The sequence below is a fragment of the Ascaphus truei genome, chromosome 12 (genome assembly GCF_040206685.1).
Source record: "Ascaphus truei isolate aAscTru1 chromosome 12, aAscTru1.hap1, whole genome shotgun sequence".
Taxonomy (NCBI): Eukaryota; Metazoa; Chordata; class Amphibia; order Anura; family Ascaphidae; genus Ascaphus; species Ascaphus truei.
Genome location: NC_134494.1, coordinates 40,837,180 through 40,846,140, shown reverse-complemented (window position 1 = coordinate 40,846,140; position 8,961 = coordinate 40,837,180). Strand labels below are relative to the sequence as shown.

Genomic DNA, 8,961 nt, shown 5'->3' with positions numbered 1-8,961 from the left:
TGTGTGAGATAGTGATGCCGGCACATGGAACCCGTTGTGTGTGTGATAGTGAGGCCGGCACATGGAACCCGTTGTGTGTGTGATAGTGATGCCGGCACATGGAACCCGTTGTGTGTGTGATAGTGATGCCGGCACATGGAACCCGTTGTGTGTGAGATGGTGATGCCGGCACATGGAACCCGTTGTGTGTGTGAGATGGTGATGCCGGCACATGGAACCCGTTGTGTGTGAGATGGTGATGCCGGCACATGGAACCCGTTGTGTGTGTCAGATGGTGATGCCAGCACATGGAACCCGTTGTGTGTGAGATAGTGATGCCGGCACATGGAACCCGTTGTGTGTGTGATAGTGAGGCCGGCACATGGAACCCGTTGTGTGTGTGATAGTGATGCCGGCACATGGAACCCGTTGTGTGTGTGATAGTGATGCCGGCACATGGAACCCGTTTTGTGTGTGATAGTGATGCCGGCACATGGAACCCGTTGTGTGTGTGATAGTGAGGCCGGCACATGGAACCCGTTGTGTGTGAGATGGTGATGCCGGCACATGGAACCCGTTGTGTGTGTGATAGTGATGCCGGCACATGGAACCCGTTGTGTGTGAGATGGTGAGGCCGGCACATGCGTATATTCTGTTTCTATTCATGCCCCAAGTCTTCGCTTTTCATTATATTGTACGTCCGCTCTGAGATTTCCTGTTTCTGGAGCTCCAACCTCATGGTGAACCTTTAAATGCTGGGTTATTGCCTCCCCTCCTCTACCACACCTTGAGATCTTTACATCTCCCGGGATGAGTAGGGGTGTAAGGGATGGCCAACTTATTCTTTTAGGATAAGGAGGAGGGTAGCCGTTTGTATGGTGCTGGGATGGATGAGATCTCCTAAGGTTTTGATGGTATGAGCGAGCTTGTTTATAATAATGGGGGTGGGTAAAGGGTTAACAGATCACGGCTAAGAGATGATCTATTTGTTGGATATTAAACAGGAGGTTGTTAAGAAAAGATCCCCTTATGATATGAAGGTGTATCGGTGTATCGGTGAGGGAACCAGGTGGTTTCAGCTTGACTGACAATATGAAGGAGAATTTCACCCATCTGAGAGTAGGAACAGTGAGGCCCTCCTCTCCCAATCCTAGTCACCCCAATTTCAGGACCGGGGATGTGGATGAGCTGAGAGAGTTTCCAGAGACGTGAGGGAGGGGCACCTAAAACCTCCCCCTCCTGTCTTCCAGGGGGACACCCCAAAAAACAGAGCGGAGAAAGCAAAGGACCCCGAGCTGGCAGCCTACCTGGAAAACCGGCAGCATTATCAAATGATCCAGAGGGAGGACCAAGAGACAGCGGTGTGATGTCGCGTAGAGGACGAGACCTGCACCCCATAAAAAGACTTGTACCTCCTTATCCTGAACTTCCTGATCCCTGCCAAGGAAGAACTGCACCTTTTCCTCCCCCCACACACTGCCTTATTGTACATCCCCAAACACCCCCTAATGTTTTATTTGCCACCTGAGAGCCTACATCCCTCCCACCATACATACTTCTAACCCTACACGGTTACCCAGAATGTAGCACCCAACTCTTTCCAGACATGTGCTTCTCTTAACACCCCTCCCCCCACTGAGAAAACTGGTTCCCATTTTTAACCTCAAAGGGACCTGTACCCCACTCTCTAACTCTGAGAACTCCCCCCCCCCCCCCCATCCTATAGAGAGAGAAACCTCCATCTTTTTCTTAGACACACCAATACCGGTCCCACTCCTCTTTACCAACCTCTTCTCCCCCTTTCTCCCTCAGTGATTCCTACCACCCCCGTCCTCCCCTTGAGACCTCCCCCCTCTCCGAGGGGTAGATTCATCAAGCTGCGTCGGCGGTTAGTGAATCCCGGCGGTAGAGACCTGCTCACTGTGCGTCTCCTATTCTATCAGATGTATTTTTCTTTCTTGCGTCTCCCCCTTTCTCACACCCCACCTGTCATGTCCGGGACTCGTGACTGTCTACCACAGACCTTTACACCTGAAGATGCAGAACTTGCCCTGCTCCTCCTGCCCCAGTGACCCTCAGACTAAAGTCTGCCCCGCTCCCATGCGTGACGTTTGTGCTGGCGGGGAGTTTACACGCGTGTGTGATGTTGTCCTCCCTGCTGTTGCTGTTGTCAGATTTCAGTGTGAAACTTATTTGTGTTTTTAGTTTGTTTATATCATCTTATGAGGAATGTGATATGTAGATATAGGTGTATGTTTGTGTGTATATACACACGCGCACACATCATTCTGTGAGTATATAGCAGAGTAGGCTCTGCCTTTCATCCTATCCACAGATTCCTGTCTACTACTTGTACCTAGTAACGTATAACCTGTGATTTGTACACATTAGATCAGAGATTCCCTCACAGGAGGTTTAGACAGAAAATGTGGGACAAGCTCGGGCCCTGTGGCTCCATAGCCTAATTCAACTCTGGAGGACCCCCTTCCAACCCTATAGAAAAGTGGGGAGGGAGGGTTAGTTAGAGGGGATTGCTGCTTTAACACAGCTACATGTTTCTAGAAGTTGGTGGTAACCTGTGTTTACACTTGGCCATTCTGCCATCTTGGTGCAGTCAATGCTTTAACCTTGTCCTTGTCAGCCATATTGGTGCAGTCGGTCACTGCTTCATCCTGGTTGTCTGTCGTATTAAGGTGGGCCTGTTCGCCATCTTGGTGCAGTCATTCCTATTCTCCCCTTTAGTGTTGAGGTTTACTGCCTATATCACTGAGATGGGTCATTTGTTTGATGTGTTTTTACTTGTGTTTTTTGTTTTATTTTAACTTATTGCATATTTTTGTTATTATTACAGCGTTATCATTTGTTTTTGTTTTGTTTTTTAATTAAGATGACTCAAAATTCTGAGCTAGAAGTGATCCCTTTTAATTTCCTCCCTCCTCATTTTCATAGTTATGTGAGGAACGCCATCCTAACCCCCATTTTATTTACATTACTAACGTTATTACTTTAGCATCTAGGCCAGTGTTTTTCAACAGGGGTTCCCCGGGCGTTCCTAAAGGGGTCCCTGCCATTTTCAGGTCACTTGAAAATCGTACCAAATACAGAAAAATGTACAATACATCTGATCTCAGACGTGTTATTAGAGAGGGTTTGGGATCCTTACAATGTATCTGATCTCAGATGCGCTATTAGAGAGGGTTGGGGATCTTTACAATGTATCTGATCTCAGACGCGCTATTAGAGAGGGTTGGGGTTCCTTACAATGTATCTGATCTCAGACGCGCTATTAGAGAGGGTTGGGGATCTTTACAATGTATCTGATCTCAGACGCACTATTAGAGAGGGTTGGGGATCTTTACAATGTATCTGATCTCAGACGCGCTATTAGAGAGGGTTGGGGTTCCTTACAATGTATCTGATCTCAGACGTGCTATTAGAGAGGGTTGGGGTTCCTTACAATGCATCTGATCTCAGACACGCTATTAGAGAGGGTTTGGGATCCTTACAATGTATCTGATCTCAGACGCGCTATTAGAGAGGGTTTGGGATCCTTACAATGTATCTGATCTCAGACACGCGATTAGAGAGGGTTTGGGATCCTTACAATGTATCTGATCTCAGACGCGCTATTAGAGAGGGTTGGGGTTCCTTCGCCAAAAAATGGTTGGAAACCACTGATCTAGGCATCTTGTGGGAGTGGCTTGAACTTTGCCCTCCCCCTGATTGCAGAATATACTGTATCGGGTATCTGCCCCCATACTGAGCAGTTCGGTTGTTTTTATTTTATCCCCTCTCTGTCTCAGGCATGTCTGTAATGTATTGTGCAGCTGTGTGTGTCAGCAGTGTGAAAAGAAATGTGTAAAGATCAACATGTGAGCCTGAGCAGAGCAATGGGCATGTGTAAAATGCCGAGCCATTGGTGCCCGACATGCCGGGCGATGCATTGGAGAAACCTATGCGACGGTTTGCGGGAGACACTGGAAGTTTTCCTCTTCTTGCCAAGGATTAATTCCCACAGAAGGACAATTGAAAACGCGCATGGATACGCAAGACTTCATCTTTCATTGGAGGGGGGGTTGAATTCCATAGCGAGGACATTAGTCCAGCAAGTCCCCTGCTGTGGAACAACACACAGTTGTGTGTGTGATGAACGTACAAATACAAGTCTTTATTGCAGTGACCGGGAGAAGAAGAAAACCAATTGGGGTGGGCTATGAATCCCTGTGCACCTCTGTACGTGTCCATAACAGAATGATACACCCACCCACGCACAACCGGCTGGTCCATAGCATTGTAGATGTGTTTGTATAAGCCGGACACAAGGCCTGGCGGGGGTGTCCCTCGTTTCCTGTTGGTCTCGTTCGTTTCTAGTAGTCGTTGCCGGAGTCTTCAACTGAAATGAAGACTTTTTCACCATAATGTTGTATTGATGCAGATCTCACCCGTTTGAATGCACGGACCTTGGCAGGCGAGAGGCACACAGTGATACACACATTTAGATCCTTTTGTTATTTTCATGGTAATGTTTTAATCTTGTAGTTTTTCCGTTTCTCAGGGTGCTGGAGGGGGGAGGGTTGAACCCACTGCCTGCCCTCCCCCTCCTCTCGCTGTCCCCCCCCACCACCACCACCACACTTGTGCAATACCAGGTTTCTGTATCAGAACCTCTGATTGGGACCTTGCTTCATATAGAGGTTGTTTTTGTACTAGGTCCACTCGTATAACATGTACACCGTGTGTCTGCCCCCACTCCCTGCCCGGGCTGCTGGGAGGCACTGGATTTACACTTGTGACACCTGGATATTGTTTTCCTGCCATTGCAATAAAAGGTTTACATTTTACCCTGTGTCTGGCTGAAATGGGAAGATGGTGGGAGATTTCCACTGTCTGTGTGCGTGTGTGTGTGTGCGTGTGTGAGCATATAAGATGTAAAGCAGCAATACTCTCTCCTTATTGTGTTTATTTGTTACACTAAGTGAAGCAGGAGGTCCCCCAGCACTTAATCGTGCGATTTCCAGCTCCAAGGGACCCCCAGTACCAGGTTTATATATCCCTCAAGGGGAAACAAAATGGCTGCCAAATCTCAGGCCAATAGGAATCCACAACATCATTTGATTGCGGCTTTCTATTGGAAGGCCATTTAAAAACCAGGCCATAACGTCACCAGGAGGTATCTCTTGGAACCGGGAGGACTCTGGAGCTAAAAATTGCACCGTTCAACTCTGGCGGACCCGCCTGCCAGACCCGGAGATGCTAATAAGAGAAAGGTTTCCTCCGCCATGTGCTCACGCTGAGGCTTCGTACTTTACTGTTACAGAACATGGCGAGTTTCCAGCACAACGTCTCTGGGGACGCGCACATAAATCACTGATCATAAACCGCATCCCCCGTAACGTGCCGAAATCTGCGTGCGTCTGCGCGGCGGGGAACATTTTGTCTTATTTATTTTACTTATTTATAAAATATTTTACCAGGAAATAATACATTGAGAGTTACCTCTCGTTTTCAAGTATGTCCTGGGCATATTGAAGAGCTTCGGCCGCGCTTATAGTGCCGGCGACGCGGCCGATGACGTCACCAGTCGCCACTGGCGAAAGTTAAAAATGTATTTTTAAGCGACATCGCTGGCCAGTGACATCACGAAGGGGGTGGGCCGCGCTCTGGTTTAGAGACCGTCACATGTGGCGACTGTCTCTAAAAAAAAAAAAATCAAATTTACCCGGCTTCAAAATTTTTGCTCGCTCCGTCGCGCTTACTATAAGCGCTTGCGACGGAGTCAATGGATTTGTTTTGGAGCGACGTCGCCGGCACTATAAGCGCAGCCTAACACCGCTACTTGGAGACTTGGCTGCTCCGGAGAATAGCGCTGGCGTTTACACTGACTTGCACAGCGATGCGTTTCTCTGTGCGCGAGTCTTGCGGGGGATTTGTGTATAAATGGAGGGATTAGTTTGGTGTTGAATGTACACAGGGGAGGCTGCCACTGCCTTGCAGCGCTCTGTTGCATGGTGCGCTTGGTGTGTAAGAGCAGGCGGGGCTCGTCCTGTACCTGGTTTATGCCCAGGTGGAAGGTTTATAGTCTGTGTATGTAAGAGAAGCTCCGCGCATTTCTGCGAGCAGTAAGGAGCTGAAACCTGGCCATGTCCTGTTTAAAGACGCCGTTATCCTTCACTAATGGGGAATGCACTAAATACATTTATCTTCTCCGTAGCAATGTTGCGGGTTCCCCCGCTTCCACGCCAGCGCCTTTTCAGCTCGGCGCCGTTACAAAACAATTTCGTTTTCACAGGCGGCAAAAACTAGATTGCAAATGCAGCGCATCTCTGCCCGCGAGCCCGCAAAGTCGCCCGTAGAACCGGACACGCACACCCAATATGATGGGAACGCTCGTTGCATGGCCGGTCTCTGGCAGTGAAGGGGTTTCTGCTGCTTGCTGGCCTATATATTACTCACAGATCAACACATGGGTTGGTCGCCAGAGACTGAATCAGGCTGCTCCAGGTCAAGAGAGGCCCTCCATACCCCTCTCCAACTCCTTGGTTCTTATTGGTGTAGTGGCTGACATTGGATACAATACCTCTCCCCCTCTCTTTCTCCCCCAAAATGAGCACAAAGCTTTAACTGCAGGGGAGAGAGATGTGCCTGAGAGCTGTTTGTAAACCACTCGAGATGAAGTTCATTAAAAGAGCTGGGAGAGGGGAGGGGGAACCTCAATCCGTGAACAAAAATAAAGTCCTTGTCTGCTCCATGCCATCTCCCCTCCCCCAACCAATGTACTGACGAACAAACCACATTAACAGACCCCCCATGCCAAGCATCTCGCCCGCTGCAAGGATTATGGTTGCCGTCAAGCGCCAAACCATATTTACTTGTGTTTGTATTCTGCAGCGCGGCGCGGGCACAAGGTGATGGAAATGGCATAAGACAAAAAGATACAAAGTAAGGATGAATGAGTGGAGACCCATACAACGAGGGGCCGGGGACCCGGTTCTCGAGAGCTTACAACGTAGAAAGGGCTCGACTCAAATGACCGTCACAGTTCTAATAGTGTAGCTTGTATCCTGCTTTCCATCCTTATTGCTTTCTTCAATATACTGTTTGGGTGATTATTGTGTACATCCCTGTGGTTGTCCCAACTGACTCCACTTGTCACTTCCCCTACAGTACTACTCAGTTTCTCTGCAATTTATTGAGGGGCACTCCATTATCACCGGACCACCATAAAATGGTTATAATATGTCATATGTCTCAATAGGATACTTGCCCAGGTTTGAGCACCACACACACCACGTTCTTCTGTATTTGTCAGGGGGCTGTCCCCGATTCCAGGACCTTTTATCATTTCTGGAGTTTCTTCGCGGGGCAAGTCCGGAGGTGAAGAGGTAAAGCCCCCGCTGTGTCTGGGCAGTGCCAGTACGTTGGGGCCTTCTGATACCTGGAATAAGTACACCCCAATCACCCCGAAACTTTCTAGTGATAGATCACTGGTTGCCATTTTAGAAAAGCTGGTATTTATCTGGGTACCAAAAGTCTTGTGTGTGCGATGCAGCCATATTTCTGCGTGTATACCAGCGTGGGCAGCTCCAGTCATCAAGGGCCACCAACAGGACAGGTATTACGGATACCCCTGATTTAAGCACAGAATGACCGAGCACCCTGTGCTGAAGCAGGGATCTTCTTAACACCCAAGCTGTTAAAGACTGGAGCTGCCCACCGCTGGCGTGTACTGTCGGCTGGATACAAGAACAAATACAGTTGTGTTCATTAAACAGAGAATTCCTGGAAAGCTGAACCAGGGCAGCTTCTGAAGATATTATTGGGGTAAATCCTTTTAACGCTGCCCACGTTTTATTCTTCACTTATTTGTGCTTTTCTGCAGAGCTGCCTAGCGAGGATATCCCGGATAGCGTTTTTTTGTTTGTTGCAACTTTATGAAAAAGTGACGGTAAGGAAGTAAATGCAATGTAAGTAGCGGGGATTCCAAGGGGAAGCATTGGGGGGGGGGTTAAATTAGGGTGTCAGATTAACCCCTTCACTGCCGGAGAGACCAGTGTTGTGTTTCAGGCTCCTCTGGCAGTAGATGGGGCTAAAGCAGGAGCTGGCAACTCCAGTCCTCAAGGGCCACTAACAGGTCAGGTTTTCAAGATATCCCTGCTTCAAAGATTGAGCCACCTGTGCTGAAGCAGGGATATCCTGCAAACCTGACCTGTTGGTGGCCCTTTGGGATTGGAGTTGCCCACCCCTGGGCTAAAGGGAAGCCATTTAAAGGGGTCCTTGGCTTCTAGAGGGACACAAGACACATTCCAGAGCCAACTGAGTGTGGGTCCCAAGGCAGGATAATGTGCCAACCCTACATCAAGTAGTCCAGTTTGGCACAGCTGGGGGGCTGCTCTGCACTATTCTGCCCCACCTCCTCCCCTCTTTCTGCTTTAGGGGGAGGGTCAGAGCTGGGCAGAGTTTGGGAAAACTCCCTGCCTGGTGTCAGCTGAGCAGATAATTGAAAGGTTTCTGGCCAGGGACTGAGACTAGCTGAAACTAGTTGGGAGAACACAAAGGCGAGAGGAGTAAGGAGTGGAGCACACAGGAGTCCTGCAGGCTGCACCCCCTCCATACAGCTCCACACACACCAGGGACATCCAGAGCCTCTGGAGAATTGAGCAGGAGCAAGGACTCAGGTAAGAGGGGACAGGGTGCCCCATGCAGGTGAGGGGACAGGGTGCCCCATGCAGGTGATGGTTACATAGAGGGAGTTGCTCAGTGAGTAAAGACACTGACTGGCACTGAGTTTGAGGCAGGGGAACCTGGGAGAAGGAGCGGCTCAGTGAGTAAAGACACTGACTGGCACTGAGTTTGAGGCAGGGGAACCTGGGAGAAGGAGCGGCTCAGTGAGTAAAGGCACTGACTCTGGCACTGAGTTTGAAGCAGGGGAACCTGGTTCAATTCCTGGTGTCGGCTCCTTGTGACCTTGGGCAAGTCACTTTA

At 49.2% G+C, this 8,961-nt stretch overlaps 1 long non-coding RNA gene across 1 annotated transcript; it reads left to right on the top strand.

Annotated features, from left to right (window-relative positions):
* Positions 1–6,469: 6,469 nt before the first annotated feature.
* Positions 6,470–8,651, top strand: LOC142464181 (uncharacterized). The gene is made up of 3 exons (XR_012787614.1): positions 6,470–6,918; positions 7,859–7,924; positions 8,413–8,651. It is a non-coding gene; the product is annotated as an uncharacterized LOC142464181 (long non-coding RNA).
* The last annotated feature ends 310 nt before the right edge of the window (positions 8,652–8,961 follow it).